The sequence below is a fragment of the Lathyrus oleraceus genome, chromosome 5, assembly GCF_024323335.1.
Source record: "Lathyrus oleraceus cultivar Zhongwan6 chromosome 5, CAAS_Psat_ZW6_1.0, whole genome shotgun sequence".
Classification (NCBI taxonomy): Eukaryota; Viridiplantae; Streptophyta; class Magnoliopsida; order Fabales; family Fabaceae; genus Lathyrus; species Lathyrus oleraceus.
In genome coordinates, this window is record NC_066583.1 from 567,980,629 (window position 1) to 567,990,271 (window position 9,643).

At 33.8% G+C, this 9,643-nt stretch overlaps 1 non-coding gene across 1 annotated transcript; it reads left to right on the top strand.

The window, feature by feature from the left end:
- The first annotated feature begins 6,873 nt into the window (after positions 1-6,873).
- Positions 6,874-6,944, top strand: TRNAG-CCC (transfer RNA glycine (anticodon CCC)). Its single transcript has one exon. It is a non-coding gene; the product is annotated as a tRNA-Gly (tRNA).
- The last annotated feature ends 2,699 nt before the right edge of the window (positions 6,945-9,643 follow it).

A 9,643-nucleotide genomic window follows, 5' to 3' on the forward strand; every position in this document is an offset into this window, starting at 1 on the left:
AGTTGCTCTTTGACTCCAAATTTGCATAGGGGAAAGCCTAAAGTCTAAGTCCATTTGTCCATTTCTTTGCATTGGTCCACAACAATCAAAACACAAACACAATGATATATACACAATTATATGCTCAAGTGAGCAAAAGGCAAATTGCATTAACATAAACATGTGCTCCAATGAGCAAAGGGAAAAGCAAATGAATAATATGTACAAGAATAGTAAATTGCATAAAGGTAAAGTGCAAAAAGTAAATGTTAATGGTTAAAGGTTAATGTTAGTAGTTAATGTGCCATAAGGCAAATTTAGCGCTATATTAAGCAATCGTAATTGGACTTATGTAGAAGTCACAACTATCTGAGGCCAGTCAATAATAATGTAGGCAATAACACAAGTTAGAAGTCTTGATTAGTGAACCAAGTTCCAACAACTTGCCATGCAAAAGAGAAGAAGAGAAATGATCTTGTATTGGTTTAAGTCCTTTGCATGATTTAGGAAGCAATCTATCCTTAATGCAAAGCCATTCACTTGATCAATTGATCAAGATGAATTAGATTTGAATCAAGGAAGATTAAACCTCCCTTAATCAATGCTAACTTATCAACCTTTAACTCATTGATCCAAAAGAAAAGAAGAAGAAGAAGATGAAAATGAATAATGGAGATGAAGAATTAAAGTGCATGGAATGAAATGGAATGTACCAATCTATTAAGAGTTGAACAAAGACATTGAGGATCATGGTCAAACAATCAAAAACAGAAGTGGGATGAAGATTGGAAGTCAAGAAATAAACAAAATATTTTTGGCATTTTTAATATTTGAAAATAAACTTGAATTAAAATATTAAAGAAAGGTCAAACTTCAAATTCACTTCAAATCAACTTTGAAAAGTCCAAGTGAATTATCCCAAGTTCAACAAGGTCAAACAAAGTTTGACAAAAAATTTCAGCATTTTTAAAAGTCAGAAACTATTTTTAATCAATTAAAAATGAATAAAAAATAACCTAATTGAACTAAAATCTCAAATAAATCTTAAATCACTTAAAAAATTGATGAGAATATTTTTCATAGATCCATCATCATTCAAATAGGTTGAGAAAATATTTTTGTATTTTTTGAATATCAAAAACTATTTAAAATGAATTAAAAATAACCAGAAAAGAGAAAATTCACAAAAATATCAAATGATAAAATAAAAAATATTAAAAATCATTTTTAGAAACTAGAATTAAAAAGAAAAATAATGCAATTGGTCCCATATTTTTTGGAATTAAAATGAAAGAGTTATGAATTTTTGAAGTTAAATGAAATAAAAGAAATAAAATGGAAATTATAAAAATCAGAAAAAACCACAGCGCTTGGATGGATCCTCATTAATTGACGTGTCCAATCTGATGGTCATGAAGCGCGCGCGTACTAAAGGCTCAAGTCAATGCAACCACACACTGAATTAAAATAAGTAATATCATTGGAGGGTGGAGATTAGATCTGGGAATCAGATCCAAGGGCCCATATTCAACCTGGAAAACGGACGGTGGTGTACACCACCGTCTTCTCCGGCGAGCTTGCATTTTCCGCCCAAAGTTGCAGGTCATAAAATCTCAACCAAAGGGGACGATCCTCATATCATTGGAAAGCTGGGGTGATGTATGTAACACCCCGATAAAAATAAGATAATTATTTAATTTAAGTTAATAGTATATTTATTAATTTAATTAAATAATTGGAATTATTGGATTATTATTATTATTATTATTGGAATAATAATTATTTGAAACTATATATAAGTTGGAAATAAGAAAAAGAGTCCCATTTGGTAAAGAAAGGGTTTCACGTGAAAAGCAGAGAAGCGGCTGAAAAGAGGAAAAGGGCAAAGAGACAGAGCAAGAGGAAGAAGGTTGGAGAAGAGAAAAGCTTGAAGCTTAAAGATTCGCCGGATTAACTCAGGTAAGGGGGGTTTATCGTCGTTTAATGGGTATTATGGGTTAACATGTAATGGGTAGTGATAAACCGTTGAATTGACCCGAATTGGGATGTTGAATGCTGAAAAATTGTGTTGGATAAGTTGTGTTAAAGCTGTAATTGAATCTGTAATTGGATGAGTCTTGATTTTCCGAAAGTGTAGCTTTTTACGGAATTGGAATCGGAGGTCCGGAAGTCCTCCAACGGCGGAAAATGCGGAGAATTCTGCATTCTGCTTCGTGTTAGCGCAGGAACAGCTTTCTGTCTTGCGTTAACCGGTTAACCCAGGGTGTTAACCGGTTAACACTGTTAGGAATTGTGAGGTATTGCTGTTTTGCTTGCGTTAACCGGTTAACCCAGGGCGTTAACCGGTTAACACTGTTGTGAGTTGTGAAAATATTGTTGTTCTGTCTGCGTTAACCGGTTAACCCAGGGCGTTAACCGGTTAACACTGTTGAGTTTTGCCAGAAAGCGTGTTCTGTGTTGCGTTAACCGGTTAACCCAGGGCGTTAACCGGTTAACACTGTTGGAAATTGGGAAAATTAATATTTGAATAATGTGTGCATAATTGGTGTTTGGCCTATATTGGCGTATGATGTAATAGGGATTAATTCCCGCTGTTTTGAGCAGTATAGGTATTAGTGGAGGGTGCTAATACTGTGATTAATTATTTGACATGATATGATGTTTTGATACGTGTGTTGATGAATGTATGATGGTATGCATAATGCTGTGAATGTATATGTTATGTATGCAATTGTGAATGGACTGTTTATGGCTTAGAGTGTGAGCATATGTCCATTGTGGATTATTGTTGATGATTTTGCATTGCTAGGTGATTTAGCATGCATATTGTGGTCTTTATGGTGGTAGCTAATTCCCATAGTGAGGAATTAGTGAGTTAGTCATTATGGACTGTTGTTGATGTTTGCATGCTAGGTGAATTAGCGTGCATAGCATGGCCCTTGGGGTGGTAGCTAATTCCCATGGTGAGGAATTAGTGAGTGAGTCACTAGGTCTCAAATGAGTGGGACTAGTGAGCTTGGTAGCCGTATCTGGGTTTGATCGGTGAGGTTGAACTATATGTTCACGAATAGTCGGTACCGCATGCATGGAGTCTCATTGCATAATGTATGTATTGTGTATAATATGAATGGATGTGTTCCAATATTATACGTGTGTTTTGATGTGTATGTTGAGCATGATTATGAGTATGAGTTGATGTTGCCGTTACTAGATGTGTGATATGATTAGGGTGATGAGATGTGTTCATTTACTTAGCATTACATGATATTTTATAATGCTTATTACATCGATTGAGGAACTCACCCTTACAACTATGTTTTCAGGTAACAAGCAGTGATTGAGTAGAAGCTAGTCCTTGGAGTCTAGTGTAGTTCCTTAGTGGGTCATGCTCTGGTAGATGTAACATCGGGACGGGATGTTTTACTTGTTTTTCATTGATGATTGTTGAACAAGTTTACATGTAATGTGTTACATGTTTTGCATACTGTTGTTAATTTCTATCCGCTGCGAATTATGCAAATGTTTATTTTGATGAATAAATGAGCATGACGAGATAAATTGGAACATGGTGTGAAGTGTCATGTGTGACACCCTTAAATTGCATATATACTCTGATTTATGTTTGGTTGTTTTAATTATTTATTGGGGGTATTTTAGAATGGTGTTACAATGTACATCACCCCTGTACCATCTATTTTCACTCTAGATCTCCATGGTAAGAGAAATAAGAGGTTGAAAAATATGGTGTTCAACTGGAACTTAATGGATTTGTGAAATTAAAAGCACAGTCAAGTTGCCTCTGATGAAAGGACTTCAGCCAAGCAAAAGGACACAAGAAACAAGCTATAAATGAAGAGTTTCGAAGCAAATAAGTTCTGATATCCACCTTTGAAATGCAGATCTTGAGAGCACGATTCTCCTCAACTAATGCTTGCAGTAGGGTCTAGTGATGAAGATGAAGCAAGGCCAAGGAATTGTAGGTCTGAAAATCAACCAAGGTAGTTGAAATTCAGATATGAATTTTTAAGAAGAAAGTGAAAATTCCTTTGAGTGTGGTTATGGATTTCAATCTTGCAGCATTTTAGGCGCCTTCAGGTTGCCAATTGAATGAAATGGTGCTTCTATTTATAGATGGAAATGCAAGGCAAGGGTGATCAAACTCATATGCATGAAGTTGGGTCCTCCATGCATGGGCCTGTACAGGCGCATGTGAGGCCCAAACTCAATTGCATTTGCATGCTGATGATCAAACAAATTGAAATGGACGTGTTGTTTGCAAGGCATTGGCTTGTGCATGGAAATTTAACATGAAATGCATAATTGGTCACAAAACTTTACCTCTTCGAAAATGCCACTTGAAAAATTGAAACATAGGCATGAGGGTAATGGTTGGAAAGGTCTTGACATGAGGAACAAATGTTATGTTGAACAAAAAATCATTTGGAGTGTGTAAATTTATGAAAACAGGCCATGAAGTTCAATGAATAAAATATGCCTTTGAGAAATTTGTCAAAATGAACCAACTTCAAGCCCTTCTGTTTTGATGATGAAAGCTTCCAATGTAAAAACCTCCAACATAAAAGTTGTAGATATTTTCAAGACAATCAATTTGGAGTTAAATTTTACATCATTTGGATTTTTGATGAAGTAGTTATGGGCACTTGAAGTTGAACTTTTTACATTTCAATGCATTTGGCCCAAAGTGACCTATAATGTTTTGCATTATCACATGTATTTATTTTGAGATTTTGAATTTTGCTCAACATAAAATTTAAAGTAGACATAATAAGCTTTCCAATTCATTTGGTTCCATCTCAAAATCATAAAAAAAGAATGAGTTATGTTCTTGGGAAGTTGACCCAAAATTAGGGTTTTAGTCAAAATGACCTATAATGTCTTGGAATGGATGATGATCTTCCAAGCTTTAAATACAATTTTTATGAACATGAAAGTTGTTAATATTGTCCTTAAGAACATTTTTGCTCTTGGGATCATCTCCATTTGACCAACACACAAAAAGTTAGGTTTCAATGCATTTCAAAATAGTCAGATGAATTGACTGATCAACTTCTCAAGTCCACAACTCATATCTTGATGAATTGATGATTGAGGATACTCAAATAAGTTAAAATATGCACGGAATGATGAATTAAAGAACTTCCCTTGATTGTATTTGATCATGAACTGAGGTTGCTTCATGAGCAAGGCACACTTGGTACACAGATGAATTAGGGTTTCCTTGGGACACAAACCTCAAACCCTTTGACTTGCTTTGATCAAAATGATGAATTGAGATACTAGGGAGGCATATTTGATGGATGAGAGCTTTGGGAACCATTGCCATGCTTTCCTTCATCTTCTCTTGGCCATATCATTGCACAAAGGATCACCTAGAAGCTTTTAGATCTTGTGACTGCTCAGGCTACAAACAAAAGATGTTAGTGACATATTTTTGTGTTTTTGGTTAGTAAACAAAATGAGAAAAACAATAATATACAATTCAAGCATGCTTGGTGATCTCAAACTACTCACAAGAGGTCCCACCCAAAGGCAAGAAGCCAAGATGCTCATGATCCTTGAGGCTTGCCAAATGCAATGTTATGATGCCATGAGGGATCTTAGGGCCAAAATTGGGGTCTTACAGTAAGTACTTAGGACCAACCTGTCATAAGGAGCCTTCCTATATAGGTTGTTCCACTACATAATTACCCTTACCATCCCAAATTTGTATCTTCCTGAGCCCATATATGACATTGCATTGTATCTTTCATCAGAAACTTTTTTTCTTAGCATACAAAATTTGTTTTCAAGGAATTGTAAAAGCTAAAAGTATTATCAAGAATCTGTAAAAAAAAGTGAGAATGGGTTCGAAAAAGAGAATTTTTTTGCAACTAAAAGCCAAGCTACCCTTCAACGGGGACTCGAACCCCTAGGAACCATACCTTACAATACAAATATCTATCCACAAAGAAGGCAAATACAAAATAATCTTCCACCTCCAATTACTTAACAAGGCCAAAATAACTAGCCTCAAATCCTTAACCCATAAATCGCCCACCCTTTTGGCCTTACACACATACTTCCACTTTACCCAAACAACCTTAGCTCCCCCTTGGATTCCCCGAAAGAAACCTCCTATACTTACCTACCAACATCTGCCAGGCCCAAACTGACATCTTCATGAACGACAAAAATAACATTCAGATGAAATTTAGCACTAAATTCAACATGACCACTCTCTCAAAGACTCACAAATCTATTCCTCCAGGAAGCGAGTCTTTTAGAGACGAGCTTAACTTAAGGGTGTCATGTCCCTTTCTTCCTAGGTTTCACACCTACCCTCAAATTCGCACCTACCGAAAGTCCTATATACTTAAATAGAAGGGTACCCACCTTGACATGAAAAAGCTCTTCATCTCGATCCATAAAAAGTTTCCCATTTACATTAAATATTCATAATTCGATATATTCGTTTTTTCTCTTATATAAGATTCACTTACAAAATTTTAAAAAATAATTATAACAATAAATTTGTATAAAATATATTACTTTCAATAATTATTCCATACAATTAATGATATTATAAGAGATAAATAAATTTATGTTTTCCATTTCTAAATAAATAAATGTAAATGTATTTTTGAAAGAAAATATTAGTACATTATTTTTTTTAAATTATCATATATTAAAATAAAAAGGTAAATCTTATTATAATTAAGAATGGAGCCTGTAAATGCAATTACAAGTTTTATTATGTTTTTTTTATCGACAGCAAAATTTAAATTTAAAATTCGAAGGGCAGCTTTTCAGTTATACAGCACACTTAAGCCATTCTTCTATTTTATTTAAGAGTTTATAGAATTAAAAACAAAATTTCAAGGACCATTGCAACAAGCGCATCTGGTGTAGTGGTATCATAGTACCCTCCCACGGTACTGACCAGGGTTCGATTCCCTGGATGCGCAATTGTTTTTCTTGTTTTACAAGCAATTTTAAGCCTATATAATCAAGCTAAAGCAAAAGCCTTTTTTATTCAGTTCTGAATGCTCATTATTAGTAGTATCCCTTTCATTAAATTCTACTTCTTTTTCTCTTTGGGTATATCTTTCTCCTACAAAACACATTACAAGCATATAGTTTAAACCATACAAAATCAATTTAAATTACAACGTCTAAATTTTTTTATTACGATGTCAAATTTAATATGAAATACATTTTGTATAATATATTAAATTTGATACGGTCATCTTATTTTGTCTCATTTATAATATTATTGTATTTATATACAATTTATATACAGTAATATAGACTTTGTCATTTTGTCTCATTTGTAATATTATTGTATTTATAGAGTATAATAGTAGAGACTCTGAATGCAATATACAATAAAAATTATGTTGGGTAAATATTTGTTGATTTTTTATTTGCTATCTTTGTACATTATCTAGGCAGAACATTACTCCCGTATTTTTCTACGGACGGAATCATAGAATACAACCAGAGAGGCATAGAGAAAATCATAGTTGCAATAGATTCGAAAAAGGAAGAAACTAATGAAGAAGAAAATCTTATCTTTTACGATACATATGGCCTCTCTTTCAAGGAAGGATGTCGGTCTTCCAGTGAAGGATTCTGAGATATGTAAAAGGAACTCTAAGACATGAAATTTTGTTTTCATATAGAGTATCAAATGATTCTGAGTTGATATGGTACTCAGACTCTGACTGATGTGGTGATAGAGTGGACAGAAGAAGCACTACATGATACATGTTTATGTATCTAGGAGCTCTTATTTTTTGGTATTCCAAGAAGAAATTAGTGGTTGCATTGTCAACCTGTGAAGCCAATAATCACAATTACAAGTTTTATCATCAAGAAACAAAATACTATTATAATATTTTACAGCAAAATTTAAATTTAAAATTTGGCGGGCAGCTTTTCAGTTATATAGCACACTTAAGTCAGTCTTCAATTTTATTTGAGATTTTAGTATTTATATTATGATATCAAAGACTCTTTCAACAAGCGCATCTGGTGTAGTGGCAGAACACTACTCTTGTATTTTTATACATACAAAATCATAGAATACGATGAGAGAGAGATAGAGGAAATTAAAGTTGCAATAGATTCGAAAAATGAAGAAACTAATGAAGAAGAAGAAGAAAATCTTATCTTTTACTATACATATGGTCTCTCTTTCATTGAGAAAAGTATAACGGTACACAGTTCCTCGAGCATGAGGCTTGTAAGGATGAATTGGTTTGAGGGTGAAAAGTTAAGGGCAGTGTAATAATGATGTCATATACCGTTTAAAGATAGAATTTGAACGTAGTCGTCTAAATAGATAAAATGATTGAAATTTTTTAGTAATGAGCCAATTTAGAAGACTAAGTGTGTCATTAATGATATAAATGATTAAAAATGCCTCGGGAATGACCATTTAATATGGGTCGTCAATCGATTTGTATGTTGGTGAGCAGGGTCATTGATAATTTGTACCACTCATGATGACTATATGTTATTGATGACTACTTGAGCTTGAGGGGTTATTCGACTTTCCATTTTCATGCTACACTTTCCTAGTAATGGTTTTCACATGTAAATTATTCTATCTTGCCATTTCGACTGCTTCGACGACCTTAGTTTTCCTCACAACCTCACGAAGCCCAACTACATATATTACCTTCTTGTAATATTTCACATCTTCTTCACTTTACTATTTAGAAGATGGTATTCTTAGGTATTGTGATGCTAGTGGTAATGTAGTTAAGCCTGATACCCACAGAGAAGTGGTAGTTGCTGAACTGTTATTGTAAGAGTTTGAGGAGAGCGAATGACAGAGTGAATTGGAGATTTTTCGAAATGGAGATGTTCAAGAGTTACAATAATAGGTCATATAGATCTGATAGCAAAAATATTAGTAATAATGATATTATTTTGGTCTCTTTTTACCTAGGTTTGGCGGAACTACCAATGGCGGCATCAGATACAAGCTTGGTTGTCTTTTGCAATAAAGTGGAGAGCATCAATTCCTTATTTATAATGAAAAGAGAATAAAATCCTTTTGTTAGGATATTTATAATTCATCCACCATGACTAAAGATGAAATTTTGCTAGAGGCATGCATGGAAGGTGATAAGGCTTTAATGAGGCGTCCTAAATGGGTTAAGGGTGAGTATTTCTATTTCTATACAGGTGTTTTATTTTTTTAGTTTTACTGGACAAATGGGGTTGATAAGTGTTATACCCTAATTTTGCTCCTAAATCAATAAATTGATACATTCATCATTACATTTTCATCATCTGCATATCATGACATGCATTTCTTTAAGCATAACTCTTAAAAAGTTAACCAGAATGAAATTTTGATTTTACAGACAGGTCGGTTAAATTGATTTTCAATTGCGTGTAAAATTAGTAGGCAAAAAATTTCGAGATCGGGCTTGCAGCTATCGGTTTTATTGATATACGATTCACGTAAATAAAAATAATTGCTATAATTCCTCAAAAATGCAAATTACAAGTTCACCCCTTAGTTTATCAAATTGATTTACGTCCAATGCCTTAGTGAAAATATCAGTCAGTTGCTTCTCAGTTGCCACATGCTCAAGGGTAACAACCTTGTCTTCAACAAGATCCTGATAAAGTGATGACGGATGTCAAT